Below are 9,788 nucleotides of genomic sequence, written 5' to 3' on the forward strand. Positions count from 1 at the left end.
AGAGTGGGCAGAGTGGGGGGTGGGGGGGAGGGTGAATAATAAAGGTTGGGACAATAACTTTTGCTTCTGATTGATATCAAGCTAATCTATATTCTTTTTGTTTCACAAGGCTGGTTTCTTCTCTGTTAAATTGAATAGAAATCCTCAAATTCAGTTTCTGAATAATAGAGAAATAACATCAAGCTTTCAGATTAGCTTTTTTTTTTTTAAAGATTTTGTTATTTGGTGGAACCGCTGTCATTAAATAATTCAAGCTGTTGTGAAAAGGATGGATCGGAGTTCTCATCCCAGAACTTGTACCTTGAAGCTTTTTTTGGTAGTTTCTTTGTTTCAGCTCCACAAAAGGAAGATTATCATCCTAAACTATTTTAGTTCCTGTCTGTTCCATACCTGAGATAATGTTTTAGAATAATTTTCTTTAGTAACCATAAAGCTAACAGAATAGCTAGCTCATTAGCTTTAAGCTCTATTCACTTTTTATTCAGTTGTGTGTCCGAATTTGACCGAATTACCAAATAGCAGTCAGCTTAATTTAATCAAGTAATTTAAGCTTACATCTTAAAAATATAACAGGTCTCTCTCTCTCTCTCTCTCTCTCTCTCTCTGTATATATATATATATATATATATATATATATATATATATATATATATATATATATGTTGTATGTATGTATGTATGTTTTTATTCACTAAAGATGCCAAACGACCTTGTCGTATAACCTTTTGACACATCAACATGCCATGTGTGAATATACACACACACATGCTGTGCACTAGGCACGCACTAGTTATCCTTTGCAAAGTATTTTTAAGAGTTCTGCTTCCAAAACTTCAAAAAATGACCTTAGACGCTATAAGTCACTTTAACAGGACACCAGATAAAGTTCTGTGTGAGAGTAGTTACCTTTGACTTCATGATGACATCGCCCCCTACCTGTCAGTCACTGTTACTTGTTTCTCTTGCTTACAAGAAAGGATCACGAGCAGTTTAGAAATTTGTGCTGTGGACGCTAAAGGCTAAAGAAAAGCTACAGCTAAAGGTTTTCAATCCTATTCCTCAGGACCCGCTATTGTCCACATTTTTGATGTGTCTCTAGAACAACTGATTCATATCGTTGCATTACCTTCTCAGTAATACTAACAAGTAAAATGTAATTGGCATGTACTTGTGTAGTGCTCTGTTTGGCCCAGACATCTTCGCGCTACATTCGGTCATTCACACATGTAAGCTTCATTGTAACCACTAGCAAGGAAGGCAACTTACCCGAGGTCACAGCAACTGAGACAGACGGACTGGGGGTCTGAACCTCCAGATGTGTAAAGCAGGAGGCAGCAGACTAGCTAACATAGCTCAGCTAATTCGCTGACTACAGTGAGCTATAGCTAGCCTCCCAGTTGTACTCAGTAACGAGCAGAACAACAAGTCGCCCTTTACTTGTCGCCAAGAAGCAATAACATTCTGCACCGTTGGCACGTTTACTGAGAAACCTCATTTAGATTCAGCGAACGTTCGATGTGTACATCTGTTAAAAAGTACAAACACTAAATAACGCTAGCTTTAAATGTCACTCCTGCGACTGAATTATAATTTAGTTCTTGAACTTTCGAAATAAAAAACACCACAAAAAGCAAGTCTGAGAAATTAGGGAGTCATTTCAAAAATATTTGGACTGCATTTTAGGAATGAATCTGACTCATCTAGAAGAAATTAATACTGTAACTAAATGCCTGAAATCTAAGCTGATGGGGAAAAAAAAGTCAAATCATACCCACTCTGTGCACACAAGCTATTTCTAAGCTAACCTATTTGACAGTGGATTTGAAAGTTCCTCATTTATAATCACTGAATCCTCCCTTTACTGATCAACAGAAAAAGTTAAGATCATGTTAATGCAGGTAATACTGGTGTGAATCGAACTGTTCGAAGGCAGTGTGCTGTTACAGAGGCTGCCAGCAGCCTACAGGCTATCCCGGCTGGGAAAGCAGTTGCCAGGAACATTGAAGTGCACCATCTTATCTGATGTACCGCTGTGTTGACACAGAGGAATCAACATGGAGGTTTTTATTTTATGAGTTGTTAAAAGGCACATAAGAGCAGTGCTTGTAACTGTAAAGTGTTTGTACATCTATTGTGAGAAAATCTGCTTGTATATATTTGAAAAGCCGATATTCACATATCTGCGAATGCCTTGCCTTGTACATATAGCTTGCTGCTATTTTCTCACTTTTGAAGCTGTTTTGCCTGAAATTCCTCTTCTGGATCTTAAAAAAAAAAACACGGACCTGGTTTTACTCAAAATGCCAAAAAAAAAGGGATTTTTTTTAAAGAATTCAATCCAAGATCACATGAATTATGCCAAGGTTTTACAGTGTACAGCTTTACCTCAGCACACAAAAACAATAAATTACACAACATGAGCACGATGAGTTAAAACCACGGTTTGTTGGACGCTTACTACCATCCTCCTCTGTACTGATATCTGTAGCCATTGTTAAAGTTTGACCAGGAAAAAAAAAAAGATCCAAAGATGTGACGTGAACGTTCAGACAGAGGTTATGCTGGTTCTGTTCTCCACTGCAGTGGTTTAAAAGCACTTAATAAATATAATCAGTTGGCTGAGCCACTCTTCAGAGTCGAGGATTGTTTCCCAGAGAGTGAGGGAGGGAGATGCTGATGAATACTACGCTCGGTGTAGAGCTGGCTGTTAATGCTAACGATAGAAAGAGCAGCTTTCTTGTTATTCAACCTCTAATTGACAGTATGATCCTCTGAGGCTGTTCTTTGGGGAGTGTGCTGTTGGCACATGTATTTATTTGAACTGAAGTAAAGTCAGTGGCTAAATTGAATAATGTGTCACAATAAGTGTGTTTTTCTTTCTCTCTTCCCTGTCGACAGCCACAACACATTCACACATTGTTTCATGTATGTAGTGTGGAAAACCAACGTAGTAAGAAACAATTAAAAGTAATATTAAACAAAAAGTACTAGAAATATTTAGTAACGTTGCAACCACTGACTTTAACACGTCTGATCTGGGTTTTATTTTGAAAGTTCAACGTTTAGTCAGGCTTATCAAGTAGTAAAATAGAAGATGCTGCCCATATTTTTAAATGAGGCCAAATGCAAACTTAGAAACTAATAATGCACGTTGCTCTAAACAGACCAACCACATGGTAGTGGCCGCATCATGCCGTGGTAATGCTATTCTTTAGCAATAAGAAAGCTGGGCAGATTTAATGGGAGATTAGATTTAGCTAGTTCTGCAAAAAAAAAAAAAAATTTCAGCAGCTTCAAATGACTTGAGACTGTGATAAGCTGCAGCAAGAATGTAACCCTAAAACATTCAGCCAAATCTACAATGAAACTGAAATTGTTGAAATCAAAAGAATGTTCATGTTAGAACAGAAATTATGTTAAATTCTGTGGGTCTTGAAAATTGCTATCCACAGACGCTTTTTATCTCGTAAGGTTAGTTTTTTTTTTTTTGCTAAGAAGATTATAGCCCCATGTTCCAGTCTAACTGGTAGAAGTTGCAGTGAGAGGTAAAGTAGTTCAAATTCACATCACACTTTTCAGACTTTTACTTGTGAAACGGTTTGAAAGCTCCGTAAGCTTCGGTCCATCATATAAAGTTCCAATAATGCATCAGAGTTTGGTAATGAGTGTGAGACTGTTTGGCTCCAGAGCTTTCTCCCCGTTCAGTGACCGGCGCTGCTCTTTGATTTCTTGCGAGGTTCACTTTCTTCCTTTTCTTTATTTTTCACAATCAAGCTTTCTGTCGTGTGGTTTTTAGCTGTGCTGCTGTTCTACAAAAACATAAACAAATAAATATTTTCTCGTCTTTTTTATCTTTTCTCTCTCTCTCTCTCTCTATGCTGGACTGCGATTGAATGTTTTGGCTCGGCTTATGTTGTATATGTAGTGTTATTTGTATTATACAATAATAAACAGTATTTGCTTCAACAGATTTGTCCGTCTCTTAAAGAAAACAAAAACAAACAAAAAACCATAGCATTTTCTAAATTCCTGTCTGTTTTCACAACTCTGTTTCTCACGTCTCGCTACGGTTTCTGCTTCTATAAAAAGAGTTTTTTCCACAACCTCATTTTTACCACAAACCAGCCGTGACTCACGTCACAGCCAAGACAAAGAAAGGATCTGTTTAGGTTCCCACCGTGCCTTGGAGTTTCTTTTTATTATTATTTTGTGAAACGTTGAGTGGTGTGAAAACGTTGGTTGCCATCAGATAAACACAGGGGTTCTGAATAGAGTCCAACTTAAATATTAAAATTGTGTAGATGCACATTTATCTTAATCTTTTGCTTATGTTCCACATCGCATCACATCAGACTAATGTAAAAACAGCAAATTTTAGCAATGTTGGTCTGGACTTCCGTATGGCTAAACAAAACCAAATGACTGTAATTATTGCATAAACATCTATTTTAGAAAAAGAAGATATTTAGTGAGGATTTTATGCTGTAAGACAATTACGGGGAAACAATGTTAGGATTACGAGAGCGCTTGGGAATATAGCTGGCACCGCATGTCCTTCAAGACAAAAATGATCCAACTGCTCCACCAGGTCGTCTGCCAATAAACATGAGGACCTATGAGATTTACGAGCAGTCGGGGGATTTTTTTAATTTATTGACTGGTGAGGTGAGTTTCAACAGACTTATCACTGTCCATTATCTTAAGTGTAAAAAATGACAGAGATTGAGCTCAAAAATAAAATTCCTTAAGAGAATAATGTAGATGTTATCTCATGGTACTTCAATAAAAGGTATTGTGTGTTGCACAGAGTCAACGTTGTTTTTACGACGGTCAATAGATAAAAGCTTGAGTTTATGGCGTCTTTTTTGAACCTTCTCCAGTTCTGACAAAGCACGTCGAAGGAAATAATACTTTAATACTTCAGAGATTTTGCTTGCTGTGTGGAGCAATCACACTCCCAAGTCACAAAGCCAATAAAGGAGGCGACGGATAGGATCACGACCAAAGGAAGAAAAGTCGACTGTTCTAAAGCAATGCGGAGAGAAAAGGTTCGCTGTTTTCTCCAGTGTTGATAGTTTATCTTTCAGGATACCGAGACTGCATTGATACTCTGACGAGAAATAACTTTATCTGTTTTCTTAGGTTCTTTCATCATCATCTTCTTCTTCTTCTTCTCATTCTCCGAGTCCCTCACTCCTAAGAGGCTGTAGTGAAAACTGCATTATCTCTGAACGGAATGACATCACTCAGCTGAGTCAAAATAGTATGAAAAGACATAAAAGCTCGCCCACGAGGACCGAGCTGCATGCGTACGCATCGAGGAGACGAGTATTCATGCGACTTGATTAGCATGCTGTAGCTTTCGTCGCAGTAAATAAACCTCTGTTTGAAGTACGTGATGATTAAATTAATGTTTGTTTGAGGTGCAAACCAGTGAACCTCGACATCATTGGCAGCCAGGCCCTGTTGACGCTTTGAATGTTGTTTTGTAATCTAAACCTGTACCCAAAACGTCTCCACAGCTTTATCCCCGGCCCTGTCTGGCTGTGTCCCTGGCTCTCAACGATGCTGTTTGTTCACTAACGAACCTCTGATGACGTCAAGGAGCTGCTCTGTTTATTCTGAGATCAAATCACACATATTTGGAGCCTACTTACGGATCAGGTAACCTTTGAAGGCACGTGGCTACACTGCACTTTACTTTCAGGGTAAAAAATAAGAATAAAAAGGAGATGAAAACAAGCACAAAAACACACGTATGTGGAATAAACTGAAAAATATGTCTGGTTTTGGGCAGCAAGGTGGAACGGTTGTTTACTGTGTTACCTTGTAACAAGACATGTATGTATTGTAGAGGTAGAGGTGATGCATCACATGGTATTGATTCAATACCACCTACATACAGGACCTATGCTGATACCTGTATCAGTATCGATATCGCCCATACTGATAAATTGAACTTGTGACATTTAGATGTTTTTGTGGTTTGTCTTTTGAATTATTTTGTGCATTTTTGCATCTGCAAAACACTTTATAAGCACGTGAACATGATTTGTGTACATTTCCCTGAATAAATAAAGTCCATATTATATATGGTAGCACTGTTGCCTTGCGGCAAGAAGGTTCTGGGTTCGATTCCCGGCCTGGGGTCTTTCTGCATGGAGTTTGCATGTTCTCCCTGTGCATGGTGGGTTCTCTCTGGGTACTCTGGCTTCCTCCCACAGTCCAAAGACATGACTGTCAGTTTAATTGGTTTCTCTAAATTGCCCGTAGATGTGAGTGTGTGTGTGCATGGTTGTGTGTCCTGTGTGTCTTTGTGTTGCCCTGCGACAGACTGGCGACCTGTCCAGGGTGAACCCTGCCTCTTGCCTGAAACGTTTGCTGGAGATGGGCACCAGCACCCCTCCCGACCCGATTAGGGACAAGGGTGTAAACAAAAACAGTACAAAAACTAGAACGGCAAGCAGTTATGAACGGGTGTCAAGCCCAACCCGGCAACTAATACTGATCGATACTTTAGCTCTATCTGCCCATCTCCAATGGATGGATGAATGATTTTCCTTCTACTATTTTGTGTTGGTGTATCACATACGTCCTCAGCAGTATCTGACTCCTGACGTCTCACCAAGACGGTTGTATCAGACGGTCAGGCTGGGGAAAGAAATTTCTTTATTGGAAAATTCGGCCATACTAAGTATATGTTGCAAACATTTCAATTTGAGGCCTGTCCTCTTGCTGACAGGCTTTATAAATATCTCTTCCACTTGAAAGTTTGCTGTGGGTCGCTTGGTATGTGAGTGTGGATCGCTCCCACAGAAGGACTTTCTTTCTGCGAGTACTGTCAGTTGCTTGTCACAGCTGTGTACCTCGGTGGAGGAAAACTGATAGAGAGAGCTGAGCCCAGATTTGCTGCCTGAGCTCATGGTCGGATGTCGTTATTACACTGGCTTAAGTAAAGCAGACCTCACCCAGAGCGAAATAGACAAGAAAACAAAAAGCCTGCGATTTGAAAAAGCTTCTAGGCAGATTTGACAGCTCTGGCGCATGTCTAAGAAGAAGGGGAAAAAAAACAGTGCGAAGATAATATAGAGGATTCATAAGTATCCTTTCATCAAAACTCATAAACGGCTTTTACCAGAAAGAAACACTCGCTAAGTAATACAGAAAGAGCACATCCGCTGCATAATACCCCAATTTCTTTCTTCCAGAGGAAAAAAGTTATTTATAATTTTGCGATGACACCTCGAGCTCAGCACAAAGGCTTCATCCACTCCATCCCACAAGAGGAAGAGAGCGAAAAAAAAAAGAAACACTCTCTGTGCAAGTGGCAGAAAAAAACCCACACAGCCCTCTTTCACTCGCTCGCCCAAAAACAAAGACGTTGCTCACCCTGCAGAGGTACAGACAGCAGGCCCATTTCTCCTGAATTGGCTGTTATCTAATTGACGTTGATGGAGAGTGAGGTTGGTTCAGGATGAGCCAGGTGCAGATGTGATATCAAAACCAGGGACCACATTGAAAAGTTTGTCCATTAGGGGGGAAAAAAAGGGAGTGAAATGTGACGTCTAATCTCTGTAATGTATAATCTGTATGTGCTGTCACTGATGTTTCCTGTTGGCCCTTTTACATTTCAAATGAGCCACTACTGGACCATTGATTGAACAGGTGTTTTCACATCTCATAGTCTGGTAGACTCTGATCGACTGGGCACCAAAACTGCAACATGCGTTACATTTTCAGCTGGTGCATTTCACTTTCACACTGCACTGTGACAAACAATCCAAACTAGTTGAGAAACCTGACATTTCGTCTTCAGCACGTCTTCACAACAGGGCTCCTTTATTATAACATTGGCAACAATTTATAGGAGCATTAGATGGAGAGGAAGTTCATATAAGTCTTGCAGTTCCACCAGGTGTCTGACAATTGCTGCTGCCGCTGGTCTGGAGGAGCTGAGTGGAAAGAGGCGCTTTGCAAGATTAAGCATTTAGGCATCACCGAATGGCCTCCACAGGCGATTCAAGGATTCCTCAAACATGCCTGAAGGAATCAAAGCAACACTCTAGGTTTGTTTTTGATGAGGGAATAACTTTATAACATGGTATAAAGCTCAGAAAACCAAGTAGCACTCCCACCAACATTTTTATTTAATAGTAAGAGAAGTTCTGAAATGCACCTGTTGCAGCTAGCAGGAGTAGTAAATCCATAAATCCTAATCCATCACATTAGTCTCAGCCATTAAAAATATTTCCACAATTGACAATGGGACAACTTATACGTACTTTTTCTTTTTTTTTTTTTCCCTCCACTTCCCCGTGTTGTGTTTGCTTCGAGGTCGACATGATCTAGCACAACCCTCGCAGAGTGAAAACCCAATTACTGTCGCAACACATCTGTTCCCAGAAAGGCATTAGGGTAACAGCGTGGTCTTTCCCAACTGGAGAGCGTGGTTTCAGTCACAGAGACACACACTACCTAAAAATGTGTCCTGGGTACACCTAGCCTTGATAGGTTCATGACAGATCTGAGTGCAGAGCAGAAAGAAACCATTTAAATGTGTTTTTCTCTCCTCACACAATCAAAAATGAATTTCCTGTTGCGAATCAAGAGGCAACTAAAATAAGAGAAAATAAAAAACGTGCTCGAACATTGTTGGACACACTGGGATAAGTTTTTTTGTGTGATAATTATTCAGTAATTGTTGATAACAATAAATAACAAAAAAAATTTTAAAAAAAATCCAACAAAAGAGAATTATTTTAAAAAGGACATGTGTTTAACGACAGGCATCCAAAACGCCTCATTGGTTCTCAGCATCCGAGGCCGTTTTCAAATACGTTCGGGTCAGTTTGCCAGAAGATTGCCTCTTGGTGCCGTTTAAGGAACAAACGTGCTGAGAGGATCTGAACACAATTCTGGGCCGGATCTGAGGCCGATGTTACAGTCTTTATATCTGGAGGCAAATGGCCTGCTTTGTATTCGGGTCAGGAGTTGCAGACCTGGCTACAAAGGCTAAAGAGGTCCCTGATGATGGAGTTCATTCCCACTACTTCACTCCACTGCTGAGAAATCAGCTAATTCTCCATCGCCACGAACGGTCACTTACGCTACTATCTCTGCACAAGTAGGGCCGAATATTAATCCACCGATAAAGCCAGAGGAGTAATGAAGACAACAGAGCAGGTAGCAATATTCTTTAGTCATTGCATCTCTTTATAAGACGTAGACCTCCGAGTCGTTAGTCTCCAGTATTGCGTCTTTAACTGCAATCAGCCATCATCATTCACCTAAAAGCAAAGGTAATTCAAGGTCCCTTTGTTCATTAGGTTTGCAAAATGTGCAGAAGCAGAGCAGCGAGATCTGAAACTCTAGTCTTATGTTATTTGTCAAAAAAAAAAGAAAATTGTCGCGTTTGACCATTAATCTAAGGGTCTCCCCAGGATGACCTTTGTTTCTTCCAGATTATCAGACGGGTCAATGTAAGAGCTTTGGACACAAACATGATGGTGGCGTATGAAGCAGAGGTGAGATGCATTTCTTAATGGAGACAACCAGAGGGGTTCATCAGTGAGGGAGCTCTCCTTCTGAGGATCTGACTGCTTTCTAATACCTGAAGCACTTTTCTCACCAATCACGTTCAACTGAGTTCGCGGTAATGCATGCAAATTAGGGAGGATGGTTATTATATTTCATATAGACAGAAGGGAGGCACGTCAACAGTATCAAGACTTGAATCTAATTAGTAGTCGGTCGCCATTAACTGTTTCTAAGTATTTAGTTTGAATCAG

This window comes from Poecilia reticulata, chromosome 16 (assembly GCF_904066995.2).
Source record: "Poecilia reticulata chromosome 16, P_reticulata-male-v2, whole genome shotgun sequence".
Classification (NCBI taxonomy): domain Eukaryota; kingdom Metazoa; phylum Chordata; class Actinopteri; order Cyprinodontiformes; family Poeciliidae; genus Poecilia; species Poecilia reticulata.